Source organism: Theropithecus gelada, chromosome 11 (assembly GCF_003255815.1).
Source record: "Theropithecus gelada isolate Dixy chromosome 11, Tgel_1.0, whole genome shotgun sequence".
Classification (NCBI taxonomy): Eukaryota; Metazoa; Chordata; class Mammalia; order Primates; family Cercopithecidae; genus Theropithecus; species Theropithecus gelada.
Window position 1 is genome coordinate 109,311,186 of NC_037679.1, and position 9,372 is coordinate 109,320,557.

At 38.0% G+C, this 9,372-nt stretch overlaps 1 non-coding gene across 1 annotated transcript; it reads left to right on the forward strand.

Annotated features, from left to right (window-relative positions):
* Positions 1 to 1,135: 1,135 nt before the first annotated feature.
* On the forward strand, positions 1,136 to 1,242 carry LOC112635761. The gene has a single exon (XR_003122079.1). It is a non-coding gene; the product is annotated as a U6 spliceosomal RNA (small nuclear RNA).
* Positions 1,243 to 9,372: the final 8,130 nt, after the last annotated feature.

Genomic DNA, 9,372 nt, shown 5'->3' on the forward strand with positions numbered 1-9,372 from the left:
ATGCCAACAGCAAACAATCTGAAAAAGAAATCAAGAGAGTAACCCCATTTTAAAAAGCTATGAATAAAATTAAATACATAGAAATTAACTGAACCAAAGAAGTGAAAGATGTTTACAATGAAAACTATAAAATACTGATAAAAGTAATTGAAGAGGGCACAAAAAATGGAAAGATCTTCCATGTTCATGAATTGAAAGAATCAATATTGTTAAAATGCCCATACAACCCAAAACCATCTACATACTCCTTGTAATACCTATCAAAATACCAATGACATTCTTTACAGGAATACAGAAAAACTCTCTTAAAATTAATGTGGAACTGCAAAAGACCCAGAACAGAAAAAGCAATTCTGGACAAAAATAACGGAACTAGAGAAATGACATTATCTGACTTCACATTATACTACAGAGCTATAATTGCCTTTAAAAGCATAATACAGGCATAAAAACAGACACATAGACCAATGGAACAAATAAAAAACCCAGAAACAAATTCATACATCTACAGTGAAGTCTTTTTTGAAAAAGTTTCAAACAACATACATTGAGGAAAGGAAAGTGTCTTTAGTAAATGGTGCTGGGTAAACTGGATATCCATATGTAAAAGGATAAAACTAGACCACTATCTCTTGCCGTACATAAAAATCAAAGCAAAATGGATTAAAGACAAATTTAAGACCAAGCTATGAAAATACTAAAAGAAAACATTGGAGCAACTCTCTAGGGCATCCAATTCAGCAAAGATTAATTGAATAATATTCTACAAGCACAGGCAACCAAAGCAAACATGGACAAATGGGATCACATCAAGTTAAAAAGCTTCTGCACGGCAAAGGATGCAACCAACAAAATGAAGAGACAATCCACAGAATGGGAGAAAATATCTGCAAACTATCCACCTGACAAGGGATTAATAACCAGAATATATAAGGAGCTCAAAAAACTCTGTAGGAAAAAATCTAATAATCTGATTTTTAATATGGGCAAAGGATACGAATAGGCATTTCTCAAAAGACGTACAAATGGCAAACAGGTATATGAAAAGGTGCTTAACCTCACTGATCATCAGATAAATGCAAATCAAAACTACAATGAAATATTATGTCATCCCAGTTTAAAATGGCTTATAACCATGCTCACTTCGGCAGCACATATACTAAAACTGGAACGATACGGAGAAGATTAGCATGGCCCCTGTGCAAGGATGACACGCAAATTTGTGAAGCGTTCCATATTTTTCATACTGAATGGGCAAAAACTGGAAGCATTCCCTTTGAAAACTGGCACAAGACAGGGATGCCCTCTCTCACCACTCCTATTCAACATAGTGTTGGAAGTTCTGGCTACGGCAATCAGGCAAGAGAAAGAAATAAAGGTATTCAGTTAGGAAAAGAAGAAGTCAAATTGTCCCTGTTTGCAGATGACATGATTGTATATTTAGAAAACCCCACTGTCTCAGCCCAAAATCTCCTTAAGCTGATAAGGAACTTCAGCAAAGTTTCAGGATACAAAATCAATGTGCAAAAATCACAAGCATTCTTATACACCAGTAACAGACAGAGAGCCAAATCATGAGTGAACTCCCATTCACAATAGCTTCAAAGAGAATAAAATACCTAGGAATTCAACTTACAAGGGATGTGAAGGACCTCTTCAAGGAGAACTACAAACCACTGTTCAAGAAAATAAAAGAGAACACAAAGAAATGGAAGAACATTCCATGCTCATGGACAGGAAGAATCAGTATCGTGAAAATGGCCATACTGCCCAAGGTAATTTATAGATTGCATGCCATCCTCATCAGGCTACCAATGACTTTCTTCACAGAATTGGAAAAACTACTTTAAATTTCATATGGAACCAAAAAAGAGCCCACATTGCCAAGATAATCCTAAGCAAAAGGAACAAAGCTGGAGGCATCATGCTACCTGACTTCAAACTATACTACAAGGCTACAGTAACCAAAACAGTGATATAGACCAATGGAACAGAACAGAGCCCTCAGAAATAATACAAACATAATTTTCTCTTTTTAAAACTGACATGGTATATACATATGATTTCAGCTGCATTATTGTGCATGCTCGCCCACATTTAAAATACTTTACAAAAAAATTAAAGGCAAATTGCAATCTGAAATATTTTATTTGCAATACATATTACATATTAAAGAAGATTAAATTATGAGACTACATAGTATTTTTTAAATTAAATAAAAAGTAGAATGGGAAATCAAATAAAAAAAGAGACTGAATATAAACAAGAAATTCACAAAAGAAATTTTAAAAAATAATGTGTTCAACCACTTTAGTGATCAGGAAAATGCTAATTATACTGTATGTATTGGCATATATTATATCTCATTAATTTGAATGATATTATCCAATGTTTCTAAAGGTGTAAAAAACTCTTGTAATCTATTGGTTGCTATACTTTCCTCTTCAGAAAGCAATACACTTGGTAGCTTTTTCTATCCACTTGTACATATGCTTATTTTTTGTACATAAGTGGGATCACACTGTATATACTGTTCTATAAATTTTTTCTTTCTGTTAATATAAAAATATAAACATTTTATAAAAACTCATATAAACTGTTGGTTGTTAGGCATCAATCTGAGGGTAATTTAGAAAAATTAATGAAAATATAAACTATCCACACTTTCTTGACTTAGCTAATTTACTTCTATGACTCTGTCATACAGATTGTGTGCATGTACACATGATGTATGAAAAGGAATATTACAAGCAGTGTTGTTCATAATAGTAGATCATAGAAAGCAATGTATGTTTCATCCCAGGCCAGTGATTTGCTACTTAGTGGAATATTTCATGTTATACTATGGTAATTGCTGAAAAAAATAAGGTGCTCTTAAGTGTGCTGAAGTATAAAGATACACAGATATTGTTAAGGAGAAAAAGCAATTTGCAGAATCCTATGTACAATATGATCCCACTAATGTACAAATGCATATACATATGTATAAATGGAGAAAAAACGCTAAGAGTATTGCTTTCTGAAGAGGGCACTATAATCCACAGAGTGCATACAGAAAGGAAATTTTTATAGTTTATTCCACATACTTTTATAATGCTGAAAAATTTACATTGAGAGTATGTTTGATGAGCCCATTGGCTTTAGAGTATATAAAATTTTACACAAAATAGTAATATAAAAATAGCAATAGTAAGGCCACCAATTAAAAGACAGATGTGGAATATTATAGATTAATTTTAAAATGGATGGATAAATAAAGTTACTAAACACATGGAAATATTGAGGACATAAATAGGAACACAATGAATATGTTTGAAATGAAATAAAAAGATTAGCCTTATATAATATTTTTAGAATGTAATTTTTTCAATTTTAATTTTTTAATTTTTATGGGTATATAGTAGTTATATATATTTATGTGATATGGGATATGTTGATACAGTCATATGATGTATAATAATCACATCAGGGTAAATGAGATATCCATCACCTGAAGCATTTATCCTTTGTTACAAATACCTTTTTAGTTATTTTAAAATGTACAATTAAATTATCATTGACTATAGTCAGCCTGTTGTACTACCAAATATTGATCTATTCATTCTTTCTATGTTTTTGTACTCATTAATCACCCACTGTTCCCTTTACACTCCTTACTACCCTTCCCAGCCTCTGGTAACCATCTTTCTACTCTCTCTCTCTGACTTCAGTTGTTTTAATTTTTAGCTCCTGCAAATACGTGAAAACATGTGACTTTATGTCTTTCTGTGCCTGACTTATCTCACTCAACATAAAGACCTTCAGTTCCATTCATGTCATAAATGACAAAATTTCATTCCTCTTTATGGCTGAATAGTACTCCATTGTGTATACCTACCTGACACTTAGGTTGCCTCAGAATCTTAGCTATTGTGAATAGTGCTGCAATAAACCTGGGAGTGCAGATAGTACTTCAGTATACTAATTTTCTTTCTTTTGGGTATATGCCTAGCAGTAAAATTGCTGGATTTTATAGCAGCTCTGCTTTGAGGTTTTTGAGGAAACTCCAAACCGTTCTCCATAGTGGTTGTACTAATTTACATTCCCACCAACAGTGTATGAGAGTTCCCTTTTCTCCATATCCTTACCAGCATTTGTTATTGGCTGTCTTTTGGTTATAAGCCATTTTTTAAATTATACTTTAAGTTCTAGGGTACATGTGCACAACGTGCAGTTTGTTACATATGTATACATGTACCATGTTTGTGTGTTGCACCCATTAACTCGTCATTTACATTAGGTATATCTCCTAATGCTATTCCTCCCTCCTACCCCCTCTCCACAATAGGACCCAGTGTGTGATGTTCCCCTTCCTGTGTGCAAGTGATCTCATTGTTCAATTCCCACCTATGAGTGAGAACATGCGGTATTTGGTTTTCTGTTCTTGCGACAGTTTGCTGAGAATGATGGTTTCCAGCTGCATTCATGTCCCTACAAAGGACACGAACTCATCCTTTTTTATGGCTGCATAGTATTCCATGGTGTATATGTGCCACATTTTCTTAATCCAGTCTGTCACTGATGGACATTTGGGTTGATTCCAAGTCTTTGCTATTGTGAATAGTGCCACAATAAACATACGTGTGCATGTGTCTTTATAGCAGCATGACTTATAATCCTTTGGGTATATACCCAGTAATGGGATGGCTGGAGTCAAATGGTATTTCTAGTTCTAGACCCTTGAGGAATCGCCACACTGTCTTCCACAATGGTTGAACTAGTTTACAGTCCCACCAACCGTGTAAAAGTGTTCCTATTTCTCCACATCCTCTCCAGCACCTGTTGTTTCCTGATTTTTTAATGATTGCCATTCTAACTGGTGTGAGATGGTATCTCATTGTGGTTTTGATTTGCATTTCTCTGATGGCGAGTGATGATGAGCATTTTTTCATGTGTCTGTTGGCTGTATGAATGTCTTCTTTTGAGAAGTGTCTGTTCATATCCTTTGCCCACTTTTTGATGGGGTTGTTTGCTTTTTTCTTGTAAATTTGATTGAGTTCTTTATAGTTTCTTTTGCTGTGCAGAAGCTCTTTAGTTTAATTAGATCCCATTTGTCAATTTTGGTTTTAGTTGCAATTGCTTTTGGCATTTTAGTCATGAAGTCTTTGCCCAAGCCTATGTCCTAAATGGTATTGCCTAGGTTTTCTTCTAGGGTTTTTATGGTTTTGGGTTTTCACTGAAGTCTTTAATGCATGTTGAGTTAATTTTTGTATAAGGTGTAAGGAAAAGGCCCAGTTTCAGTTTTCTGCATATGGCTAGCCAGTTTTCCCACCACCATTTAGTGAATAGGAGATCTTTCCCCATTGCTGGTTCTTGTCAGGTTTGTCTAAGATCAGATGGTTGTAAATGTGTGGTGTTATTTCTGAGGTGTCTATTCAGGTTCATTGGACTGAAGTTTTCTTTTTCTGTTGTGTGTCTTCCCAGTTTTGGTATCAGGATGATGCTGACTTCGTAAAATGAATTAGGGAGGACTCCCTCCTTCTTAGTTGTTTGGAATAGTTTAAGAAGAAATGGTACCAGCTCCTCTTTGTACTTCTTGTAGAATTCGACTGTGAATCTGTCTGGTCGTGGGCTTTTTTTTTTTTTTTTTTTGGTTGGTAGGCTATTAATTGCTGCCTCAATTTCAGAACTGTTATTGGTCTATTTAAGGATTTGACTTCTTCCTGGTTTAGTCTTGGGAGGGTATATATGTCCACGAATTTATCCATTTCTTCTAGATTTTCTAGTTTATTTATGTAGAGGTGCTTATAGTATTCTCTTATGGTAGTGTGTATTTCCGTGGGGTCAATGGTGATATCCCCTTTATCATGTTTTATTGTTCTATTTGATTTTTCTCTTTTCTTCTTTATTTGTCTAGCTAGTGGTCTATCCATTTTGTTTACTTTTTTCAAAAAACCAGCTTCTAGATTCAATGATTTTTTTTGGAGGGTTTTTTGTGTCTCTATCGCCTTCAGTTCTGCTCTGATGATAGTTATTTCTTGTCTTCTGCTAGCTTTTGAATTCGTTTGCTCTTGCCTCTCTAGCTCTTTTAATTGTGATATTAGGGTGTCAATTTGAGATTTTTCATCTCTCTGATGTGGGCATTTAGTACTATAAATTTCTCTCTTAACACTGCTTTAGCTGTCTCCCAGAGATTCTGGTACATTGTCTCTTTGTTCTCATTGGTTTCAAAGAACTTCTTGATTTCTGCCTTAATTTCATTATTTACCCAGGGGTCATTCAGAAGCAGGTTGTTCAATTTCCATGTAATTGTGTGGTTTTGAGTGAGTTTCTTAATGCTGAGCTCTAGTTTGATTGCACTGTGGTCTGAGAGACTGTTTGTTATAATTTCAGTTCTTTTGCATTTGCTGAGGGGTGTTTTACTTCCAATTATGTGGTTGATTTTAGAATAAGTGCCATGTGGCACTGAGAAGAATGTGTATTCTGTTGATTTGGGGTGGAGAATTCTGTAGGTGTCTATTAGGCCCATTTGATCCAGAGCTGAGTTCAGGTCCTGAATATCCTTGTTAATTTTTGCCTTGTGGATCTGTCTAATATTGACAGTGGGATGTTAAAGTCTCTTACTATTATTGTGGGGGAGTCAAAGTCTCTTCATAGGTCTCTAAGAACTTGTTTTATGAATCTGGGTAATACTGTATTGGGTACATATATATTCAGCATAGTTAACTCATCTTATTGAATTGTTCTCTTTACCATTATGTAATGCCCTTCTTTGTCTTGTTTGATCTTCATTGGCTCAAATTCTGTTTTGTTAGTGACTAGGATTGAAAACTTGCTTTTTTTTTTTTCCTTTCCATTTGCTTGGTAAATTGTCCTCCATCCCTTTAGTTTGAGCCTTTGTGTGTCTTTGCACATGAGATGGGTCTCCTGAATACAGCACACTGATGGGTCTTGGCTCTCTATCCAATTTGCCAGTCTGTGTCTTCTAATTGGGGCATTCGGTCCATTTAAGGTTAATATTGCTATGTGTGAATTTGATTCTGTCATCATGATGCTCTTTGGTAATTTTGCACACTAGCTGATGTAGTTTCTTCATAGTGTCATTGGTCTTCATATTTTGGTGTGTTTTGGCAGTAGCTGATACCAGTTTTCCTTTCCATATTTAGTGCTTCTTTCAGGAGCTCTTGGAAGGCAGGCCTGGTGGTAACAAAATCCCTCAACATTTGCTCTTCTGGAAAGGATTTTATTTCTCCTTTGCTTATGAAGCTTAGTTTGGCTGGATATGAAATTCTGGGTTGAAAATTCTTTTCTTTAAGAATGTTGAATATTGGCCCCGAATCTATTCTGGCTTGTAGAGTTTCTGCTAAGAGGTCCACTCCTAGTCTGATGGGCTTCCCTATGTAGGTGACCTGGCCTTTCTCTCTGGCTGCCCTTAACATTTTTTCCTTCATTTCAGTCTTGAAGAATCTGATGATTATGTGTCTTGGGGTTGATCTTCTCTTGGAGTATCTTAGTGGTGTTCTCTGTATTTCCTGAATTTGCATGTTGGCCTGTATTGCTATGTTGGGGACGTTCTTCTGGATAATATCCTGAAGTGTGTTTTCCAGCTTGTTTCTCTGTCTCCTTCAGGTACTCAAATCAATTGTAAGTTCAGTCTTTTTACAAAGTCCCATATTTCTTAGAGGCTTCATTGACTCCTTTTCATTTTTTTTTGTCTAGTCTTGTCTGCATGCCTTATGTCAGCAAGGCGGCCTTCAAACTCTGATACCCTTTCTTCTGCTTGGTCGATTTGGCTATTGATACTTGTGTATGCTTCACAAAGTTCTTGCGCTGGGTTTTTTCAGCTCCTTCAGGTCACTTATGTTTCTCTCTAAACTGGTTACTGAAGTTAGTAGCTCCTCTAACCTTTTATCAAGGTTCTTAGCTTCTTTGCATTGGTTTAGAACATACTCCCTTAGCTCAGTATTTTTTTTTTATTACCCATCTTCTGAAGCCTACTTCTGTCAATTCTTCTTCTCATCCTCTGTCCAGTTCTGCACCTTTGCTGGAGAGGCGTTGTAATCGTTTGGAGGAGAAGAGACATTCTGGCCTTTTGGGTTTTCAGCACTTTTTCATTGATTCTTTCTCATCTTCATGAGGTTGTCTAGTTTCAATCTCTGATGCTCCTGATCCTTGGATGGGGTTTTAGTGGGGCCTTTTTGTTGTTTTTGATGCTGTTGTTGTTGCTTTCTGTTTGTTTTCTTTCAATGGTCAGGTCCCTCTTCTGTAGGGATGCTGCAGTTTGTTGGGGGTTCACTTCAGGCCCTATTCATCTGGTTCACTACCATGCCGGCAGATGTCATTTAAGGAGGCTGGAGAACAGCAAAGATGGGTGCCTGCTCCTTCTTCTGGGATTTCTGACCTCAAGGGACACCAACTTGACGCCAGTAGGATTGCTCCTGTGTGGGATTTCTGACCTCAAGGGACACCAACTTGATGCCAGTAGGATTGCTCCTGTGTGGGATGTCTGACAACCCCTGTTGGAGGGTCTCACCCAGTTGAGTGGTATGGGGAACAGGACCATTTAATGAAGCACTTGGTTGAGGGGACATGCTTCACTGGAGGGAACGACACTCATCTGGGCTGCCAGGATTCCTCAAAACTTCCAGGAGGAAAGGCTAAGTCTGCTGGGTCCACAGAGACTGCAGCCACCCCTCCCCTTATGGGCTCTGGCCCAGGGAGACCTGACTTCTGTCCCTGAGCCTCTGACTGGAGTTGTTGGAGTTCCTGCAGGGAAGCCCCACCCATTGCGGAAGGAAGGCTGGATCAGGGTCAGGTCTGAAGAGGCACTCTGGCTGCAGTCTGCCACAGCTGGTGTGTTGGGCTGTGGGGGATATGTTTTGGGACCAAGCCATCCAGTCTCCCTGGCTCCAGCAGGGGAAAAGCACAGCCTGGAGATATAGAGATGGATGCTGCCATTACCCCACCCAGGGAGCTTAGAGTGTTAGGCAGTTGTGAGTCCCAATGCTGGCTGCTGCCCCTCCCCCAAGGAGCTCAAATGGCTTAGAAAGCAAGCAGTAGCAGCTGTGGTGCTGGTTGCACCTCCCGCCAGGAGCTCAGTAGGCTTAAGCATATTCCAGCTGAGAGGCTGTTGAGCTGAATGGTTCCGGGGTTGGGATGCTAGGACTGGATGGCATGGGTTCACAAGTGGGATCTCCCAATCCCTGAGTTGCACAGTTCCGTGGAATAAGCATGGTTCCCCGGTTCCCCGGCTGGGTAGCATGCTCACTCACTGCCTCTCTTAAAATGGCAGTGGGGTGGGGCTCTCCTGCCCCGTGTGGCTCTCACAGGGGCCACTGCACCACACTGTTCTTTCCTCTCTGTGGATCATGCCAGCCTCCTGGTCAGTTCTGA